Source organism: Ostrea edulis, chromosome 1 (assembly GCF_947568905.1).
Source record: "Ostrea edulis chromosome 1, xbOstEdul1.1, whole genome shotgun sequence".
In the NCBI taxonomy this organism is placed as follows: Eukaryota; Metazoa; Mollusca; class Bivalvia; order Ostreida; family Ostreidae; genus Ostrea; species Ostrea edulis.
In genome coordinates this window covers 50425255-50434781 of record NC_079164.1, presented here as the reverse complement: position 1 = coordinate 50434781, position 9527 = coordinate 50425255, and the positions used below count along the sequence as shown (strand labels likewise).

At 36.3% G+C, this 9527-nt stretch overlaps 1 long non-coding RNA gene across 1 annotated transcript; it reads left to right on the top strand.

The window, feature by feature from the left end:
- The first annotated feature begins 8361 nt into the window (after window positions 1–8361).
- On the top strand, window positions 8362–9231 carry LOC130051409 (uncharacterized). Its single transcript, XR_008799819.1, has 2 exons — window positions 8362–8430; window positions 8883–9231. It is a non-coding gene; the product is annotated as an uncharacterized LOC130051409 (long non-coding RNA).
- Window positions 9232–9527: the final 296 nt, after the last annotated feature.

Below are 9527 nucleotides of genomic sequence, written 5' to 3'. Positions count from 1 at the left end.
TTAAGTCCCCCTTGTTCCAAATATGTTTCAAATCAAATTTGAAAAGAATTGGAATAATAGTTATCAAGAAGAAAGTAAAAATGTATATTATTCACACATTTAATAAATGACCATTTGGCCCCACCCTGATACCAAAACCCCTACCCCTGGGATCATCAAATTTACAATTTTGATAAAGGGCTACCTGTTCTTTCTATATATCCATTTACTTTCAATTTAATATCAGTAGCACTAAAGAAGATGTTATTTAAGTGTTTTACACATAAACAATATAGACCAAGTTTGGCCCCACCCTGGGGTCAGAACCCCTACCCCGGGGATCATGAAATTATAATTTTGGTAGAGACCTCTCTGCTCTACACCATTATGCATTTAGTTTTTCTTAAACGTGTGCAGTTCTTAAGAAGATTTTTGAAAATTTGTCTATTTTGGGCAGTTTTTGCCCCACCCCTAGGACCCCAGGGGTGCTGAAATTCTGAAATTTACAATTTACGTCCCCCTTGTTCCAAATATGTGTCATACCAAATTTGAAAAGAATTGGAATGATAGTTATCAAGAAGAAGTTAAAAATGTCTATTGTTCACACATTTAATAACTGACCATTTTGGCCCCACCCTGATACCAAAACCCCTACCCCTGGGATCATCAAATTTACAATTTTGGTAAAGGACTACCTGTTCTTTCAAAATATCTATTTACTTTCAATTTAGTATCAATAGCACTAAGAAGATGTTATTTAAGTGTTTTACACATAAATACTAGAAACCAAGTTTGGCCCTGCCCTGGGGTCAGAATCCCTACCCCGGGGATCATGAAATTTACAATTTTGGTAGAGGCTTTCCTGCTCTACATCACTATGCATTTAGTTTTTCTTACACGTGTGTTGTTCTTGAGAAGATTTTTGAAAAATTTGTCAATTTTGAGCAGTTTTTGCCCCGCCCCTAGGGCCCCAGAGTCCTGAAATTTACAATTTATGTTCCCCTAGCCCCAATGATGCTTCATACCAAATTTGAAAAAATTGGTCTGGTAGTTATTAAAAAGAAGTTAGAAATGTTCAATTGTTAACGCACGACGGTCGAAAACCAATTGCAATAGGTCACCTGAGTTTACTCTGGTGACCTAAAAATGGGGAAAATAAAATTTTCAGCTCAATCGTGTCCTATTCTCTTTAGAGAAGTCGAGAGGCATAGTCTTCATCGACTTCTCTTCGCAAGCATTCATGTTTTGATTCTGGAAAACGTGTAAATGCCGGAGTTGGTGACGGTTTATGCTTCGACCGACCTTTCGACTTAGATGTGCCTGAATTTATGCAATACACAATATTTAACAGTAATGCACAACACTGTCATAAGGAAATCAACACTTGCTTGGTTTTAATCCATTTTCAACATATCCGGGTTTAAATCACAACTCTGATTACGTCAGCCAATTCGATGTGAATGAAATATTTATAGTTCGAATAAAATTGGAAATACACATGCACGCGTTTAAAACACACACACACACACACACACACACAAAAGAAACGCCAAATACACGCACGTCTATACAGTTAACTTTTACTTTTTATGGCAGTATTTCTTCGGGTTTTATCAAGTTATCTTGATCTTTGAAGAATTTTGCTCTTTAATTTCTCGGGAAAGGTGGCATTAACATCATAATTCAAATATGGAAAGGCACTGAAAAAGCGATGGGAATTTCTTTAAATAAATCTTCCGGGTGAAGGGGCTTCACAAATTGTTGCAAATCTCCCGAGAATGAGCTTTTTTCATGTGCTATGAACTGTGTGGAGCATCGGCAGCTTCTAAGAAGAGCTTGTCCAGAGTTTTCCCGAAACTCCCTACCATCTGACTGTGTCTTGCCACGGTCTCCGTTGTAAGATTTCCCCCTGCGTCCCTTAGAGAGTCTGAAGTGGATATAAGACATAAACATTAAAACTAAAATGCAAATTACAATGAAAATTAGCAAGATTTACATTGATTAGCACCACCTTTGAATTCTTTATTGAGAAATTCATTGACAACATCTGCCTCCATGTTTCCTCCTGGACCTCCAGCCAATTTACAGTGCGGTTCCAGATGCTGTCAAAATTTAGCCTCCGGTAACCAACCCTCTATACCTTTATTAACAAATTAAAAAAAAAGAAAGAGATACCAGTAATTAATTATTTTTGTAAATTTGATTAATGTAGTATATGTGGAAATATGTCAATTTTTTTTAAAAATATACACCTGCTAACAGACGATGAGCCAGCACAACATATTTTGGGTGGTGTCTATTGTGAAATTGCACAGGATCCAATCGACAATGCCCCATCATCGCCTCGTCATCGTTCTCCCTAACTGCGTCGTGCCTGACGAGATCTAGTAAACCGGCGTGTGTTAGTGCCCTCACGTATACTTTTTTTGGGAGTTGAACTATGTTCAATCTCCCTGGGTCATCACGCACTTTTCTGGGCAGTAATTTGTATTGATTTGTATAGTGGTCGTCAGCGGGGGTTCTGTGTCAGCTGATTTACTCCTAGGTAAATCAACATAAACTTTTATAAACATCCGCCATTAAATAATCCATGTAACTTTTCTGAATTAATCTAATTTTGATAATTGACATGTAAGTAAATGCAATGATATTGTATTCAAATCAATTTGAATACAAGATTTCGATCAAATTGATACTGATATACATAGAAAAATAAAAGATAAGGTTGAAAATTGTCGGTTGTAGCGCAGCGTCACCTATAAACATTGATAGGGAAACGAACGACAACTGCACACAAGACCTATTGACACCGTGGCGAAACCTCAGAAAATTTACAAGAAATAACTCTACAACATTGTGTATGTGTATATATTTGTTTTGTTTTTTAATGTGATATAAAGAATGCTTGATGTTACATGTATATTGAATTAAAACACGTCATTCCTAGTCAACAACTTTCGATTGGGATCGGAATACGAAATAAAATTTCTTATATCCGCGTATCCGGTTGCAAAATGAAACTGCTTCAAGTTATTGAATTACGTAGTAATAGCACGTTACACATTAGAGAACTGTTCCTTTTAATAAAGAAAGTCACAAAATAGATACAAAATGAGTGTACCTTATTCATTACTGTTACCGAGCTTTCGTCGACGAAAATCTCGAAATGGCGTGTTTCGCTGCGCTTGATGACGGTAAGGTCCACATTTTCTAAGCTACGTGAGTAGCGTGATATTTGTTTATGAATTTTTTGTGCATACATGGTATGTCTCGGCTAGGAATAATGGAAACTTTCTCACCTATGTATGTAAAGACATATTAATCTCTATTTTTGAAAATGTAGAACACTTTTATCAAATGACAATGTTTGAAAACGCTTAGAGCCCCGATGCAATGTCAGAATTTCCTTTTCCAACACATCAATATGTCAAATTCCTTATCCTTTTTGAATAGTATGTACCATATTTTGTATCAGTTATCCATTTTGAATCCCCTATTACAATGGGATTTTGCTGCACTCTGTAATGTTTGAGTGGATGTCATGAGTGTGTGTCAAACAGAAATTTTAAGAGCATGGGATAAGGTGCTGCCATGTATGACTTCACTATCAAAGTTTAACCCAGTTGCCACAATGTTGAATTTATGCTGCAAAAAGGATTGGAAATTGCTCTGGTCAAAACACATTGTTTATTTGTCTACAGATGAAAGAGACATGAGGATTCTCCCTCACCAACTGAAAAAAAATAATAGTTATGGATCTTGTACATGCATAGTTTATTAATCACTATAGATTTCCAGCATCACAAGTCTGATTCCACTATATGCTTCCCATACTGGCAGGTTCATTCACCCCCTGTTTGAGCCACAGTATAATATCCCAAATACCTTGGCAATAAATAACATTATTTGACTAGTGTTTCATTTTTAGCGGAGTTGCGATGAAGTCGAACTCGGCTTATGATCTGATGAAGTGCCTTTGGGTGGGCAGGCGGGCACGCATCAACATTTCATTTCCGCACCATAGCTCTTGAGCAAATTAAAGGATCTCATTCAAACTTAGATGGATTGTCACCCTCAGTAAGATGAGGAAGCCTATCGATTCTGGGGTCACTAGGTCAAAGGTCAAGGTCACAGTGGCTATAAATAGACTGAAATTTGGAGAAAATTTTGTTTTCCGCACCATATCTCTTGAACGAATCATACAATCTCAATCAAACTTAGATGGATTGTCACCCTCAGTCAGACCAGGAAGCCTATCGATTCTGGGGTCACTAGGTCAAAGGTCAAGGTCACTGGCTATAAATAGACTGAAATTTGGAGAAAATTTTGTTTTCCACACCATAGCTCTTGAACGAATTATAGGATCTCAATCAAACTTAGATCGATTAAGTAAGACAAGAAGCCTATCGATTCCGGGGTCACAAGGTCAAAGTCACAGTGGCTATAAATAGACTGAAATTTGGAGAAAATTTTGTTTTCTGCACTATAATTTTTTAACAAATTATAGGATCTCAATTAAACTTAGATGGATTATCGCCCTTGATGAGACAAAGAAGCCTATTTATTTTGGCCAAGGGTTAAAGGTCAAGGTCACAAAGGATTTAAGTCTGCTGAAATTTATGTACGCAAAATTTTGCTCCCTGCTTGATAATTCTTGCAAACTTTTCTGCCGGTACCCTCTATGCCCATTCCTTGCGCAACTCGGCTTGTGCATTTCCGATGCCGGACAATTTTTAATTTTTTTGCATTTCATTTATTTTGAGTTATTATACAATTATTTACCATTCCATTGATCCTCTACAGGACTGTAGTATACTCAGGTGACAGTTTAGCATATTGGACTACCTTTTCAAGTAATGAATCCTTAGAATTAGCTACAACTAGGATTAAACTTGAATGTATATATACAGGGGGAAAAAACTTCTTCATAACTGCAAGGCATTGATAACCATATTGATTTGAATGTTTGGGCCATAATATGTGGTCACATTTTTCATGAGAATATAAAGGGGTGAAATTCTAGAAAACAACAACACGACTTCAGTTACTCGAGGAGCGTTGTGGCCCATGGGTCTTCCATTATCCATGTTTGCTGTTGTAACGCTTTGAAAAACAACAACAGTTGATTTGTATCTAAAATCATGATAATATTCAGTCATTTATCCTCCTACCCTTCCAGTGCTATCTGTTCTAACTGAATTCCCACAATGTTCAACTCCCACGAGTACTTTAAGTACTTTGATTTTTTTTTTAGGTCTGGTTTATGTGTAGGCTCCGAGGCTGACGAATCGTCTAGGCATTTAGGGCAATACCACTTTCCACCTTTGAAACAAATGTGGGAATAATTCGTCATATGAATACAGTAAAAGTTATAAAGGAAGGACCACCTCATTGTACGTATAGATCCGTATATAATTCACTGTAAAGTGGCGAACTTAAAATGGGGCTAGAACCCCCCCCCCTTTTTTTTGGCCGCAAATTAACAAAATTATGTTAGTTAAAGTTCAGATTTTTTACCAAAAATGGTCGAGATTTTGGCTAAATCACGTGTGCGCCCCCTTCTTTTTCGAAATTTCTGGATCCAAATTTGAAATGTGTTCATAATCTCACTTGGGGATGTTTCCAATCCCACGCATTTCATGTGGTGCCATTCCTTTTGACAACCAGCATCAGGCAATAATTGGCTCATGTCTCCCCATATCGACTCCACAGCAATACTTATAACAACTTTTACAGTCATCTGAGCATGTGAAGTCATCATGGAGATCGGGATCATCATCGCCTCCTGTGATGCAATCAATGTGGAACCAGTTGCCGGGACAATTTGATCCAGTGCATTCCACCATAGGAACGCCATCTTCCAAATCTTTAAAACACAATATGAAGAGAAAATCGTTAGCAGCTCAGAGGCGGTCCCAGGAATTTTAGAAATGGGGGAGGCAGTTCCATCATTAATTTTGGTTTTCAAAAGGGGATTCCGCCATCAAAATGTACTATTTTTACTTTATTTTAGAAATTTTCTAACGAAAGGGGGATGGGTTCAAACCCCCGGACCTTGGCGGTGATGTTCATCAGGTAGCCCTTCTTGTCGTGCACTGTGTTTATGTCTGTGGGCTTGTCCGTAAGTAGCTGCAATAATGTAGCCCTCCAACTTTTATTTTGGGAGAGGGCTACAACTCCTTAGGATCTCCGTAATGGTGCAAATGCAGGAGGGATTCACTCCCGCAACATTTTCGATCATTCTAAACATTTGCTTACTTTGTTTTATATCTCATAACAAAAACATTTCGAGGGAACATTTTTGAAATGGTATTAAAAATTTCTAAAGTTTGCTTACATTTTAACATTTCAATATTTTCATCCAATGTCTTAAAACGTTATAAAAACATTTAACAAAATGTTTTTTTCTTTTCTTAAACTGAAATATATTTTTGATCATTTAGGTAACGTTCTGTAGGAACAGAACATAAATTAATATTAAATTCTTTAGTTGTTTCCTCATACATTATTTTTGGAAGACTGCAAAAGGAGTAGGGTCCAGACCCCCCTTCCTCTCTTTTTTATTTGCGGACCCCAAATGTAAATGGAACAAGCCCCCCCCCCCCCCCCCCCCTTCATAAATTCCTGGATCTGCGTAAGAATCGGAGTATTAAACAGGTATGACGTAACGGCATTAACCCAGTCTGATGGCGCGAAACCGATTTGCGTCCTTTGATGCGTAGTGAAAAATAGTTTGCAATGTTGTGTATATATGAAATTTTATAAACAACTCTCTGTTGTGGGAACCATTCATACTGTTATGCAGCGATGGCCCGGTCAAAGCAAGCTCGGACGCAAGCTAGACAATCTGGCGAGACAGATGCAGGTAAACAGATCAAATTCGAAGCAACAGAGCGGAACCCGAGCCAGCAACAAGTCTACGTCAGGAAAGTAAACAGCCAATAAATGAATAGATTGAGACTTATTTCTGTTAATTGTAGAGGGCTAAATACCACTGAAAAGCGTACTAAATTAAAAACATGGATTTCAGATAGTCATTTTGACATTATTCTTTTACAGGAAACGCACTATATTGAAAAAAATACTATTACTTATAATGCTAGATGGTTTGGATAATCAATACATTATTCAGACTCGCCCTACAGTAGAGGGGTCTCCATTCTTTTTCGAAAGAATTTGGTGTATGAAATATTGAATATCCATAAATCTAACGATGGAAGAAAGTTACTACTGAATATTAAATTTGACGACAAGATTATAACAATAATAAACATATATGCACCTAATGATATAAATGCAAAGTGTGGATTTTTTAAACGTATGAATATTTGGATAAAAAAATATGCGGAGTGTCAAGAGAACATGCTCATAGGGGGTGATTTTAATTGTTCTTTAGATGGAAATAAACAAAACAAAGGTGTGAATATTTTAAATAGTATCCTAAATAAGTTGGAGCTCATAGATCTGTGGAAAAAATTAAACCAAATAATAAAGGATATACCTGGTGCAATGGTGAAAATATAGCTACGAGTAGAATCGATTACATTTTTATCTCAAAGTCTTTTTGTTATCAATGTGAATCTTTTTGTTTACAAAAAATCCCAGGATCTCATTCAAATGGTGTTAGATTGTCAGATCATTTAAGTCTACAGTTCTGTCTGATTATAAATGAAAAGTGAAGAGGATCGGGCTATTGGAAATTTAATGTCTCGCTGATAAAAAAAACCAAACAGGACTTCGTCGAAGAAATGAAAAGATATCTATCAAATTACACTTTCAATGAAGTAGAACCGCATGAATCATGGGAAACTCTAAAAAGAAACATAAAGATATTCTGTATAGACTTTTCAAAGAAAATAAATAAATCATATAAAAGTAAGTTAGCCTATTTACAATCGAAAATCAAAAAAATTGAGGAATTACCTGCGGATAATATTGACATGAATCAAAAACGAAATTTAGAAAATGAATTATCAAAGCTTGTAGATAAAAAAGCAAAAGGTGCACAGGTTAGGTCTAGGGCCAATTGGATAGAACAAGGAGAAAAGAATACCTCGTACTTCTTAAATTTAGAAAAGAGAAGACAAATAAATAATGTAGTTAAAGCTTTAAGAGAAAAAACTGGTGATATCATACTCGATGATGATGACATACTAAACAATATATGCAATTTTTATGAAAATTTATATAGAACAAATAATATACAAACCACGGATGTCAACGAATATTTAAATACTATAGACTTAGAATTTACATTGAAAGATAAGGAGAAAAATGAATTAGAAATATTTCCCTCACTTCTGGAATGCTCAGAGGCACTCTTAAATATGAAAAGCAATAAATATCCTGGTCTGGATGGAATACCATGTGAATTTTATCAAACATTTTCACTGTCATGATCGTGTGCAGGATTGGACAAAACAAGATGGCAGACGGCAGTTCCAAACAAAGGTAGGCTCTTAAAACTCTTCATTTTACCGACTTATTAGACGACGAATGTATGAATTTAAAACACTGCCTGGCCAGGGAGGCATCATTAAGTTGATTGGTTGTTGGAATTCTTACTCATGTACACGTACAACTCTAAATTCATTGATCGAAGTTGACGATGTTGCCTCGATAGAATGCGAAGCGGGCGAAGATGTTTCTAATCATGTTTTCATGCATTTTGAGAAAGATAATTTCGGTAAAATAGACCCTGCACATATCTTTTGATGAAAATTTGAACCAGTGTATGCGACTTGTCCCTTGAATCGCCTTGGTTAAATAAATATCTTGACTTGAACATTTGCTAATGTGCAGGATTGGACTACGGTCGTTTCTACGATAAACGTGCCGGATTGGACCTCGATTTTGGTTCAGGATTGGACCCTTTCTTAAATACATGCATTTTTTTCTTACAGATCCAGTCAGGAGCGGACTTCCTTAAGCTTAAAAGTTGCAAGTGGATGAAGTGTGTTCTATTTTATGTCTCCTACTAAAACCATGGTTTTGACAAACCTAAAAGAGCACGTGGAGCAAGGAACTAACAGTAAGCCGGAAGAGCCAGCTTGAAAATCTTTAAGTGTTTGAGAATTTCACCGCGCACATGAATCTAAAGTTCTGCCACACGTTAGAATGAGCCTTGTTCTTGAAGATCAACATGTTGAAAAGTCTTCATTTTGCAGAAGCAAATACATTTATATTGTATATACACATGTAGACCATGTTCGATTCCCAACCACTTAACATTTGTGATATCTGCATGGAATTATTAAAAGTGAGCATGGTTTGACGTATAATAATGTCTTCAGGTATGATGGTTTACATTTCACAAAGCTGTTCAATGACAATAAAGACAATAAGATGTTGAGGTGTTCATGTTTTCAATACTTAATCATCTGTCCACATGCACTTGTGCCTTTCATATGTATGCTTCTGCTGGAACCAGTTTTGATTGTTAAAGTGGGATTTATTATCTTTTGAAAAATTTTCCTCTCAATTTAATTCTAATTATTTTGAGTGCATATGTCGTGCAAGATATCGAGGCCAACTCACTTACAAGGATA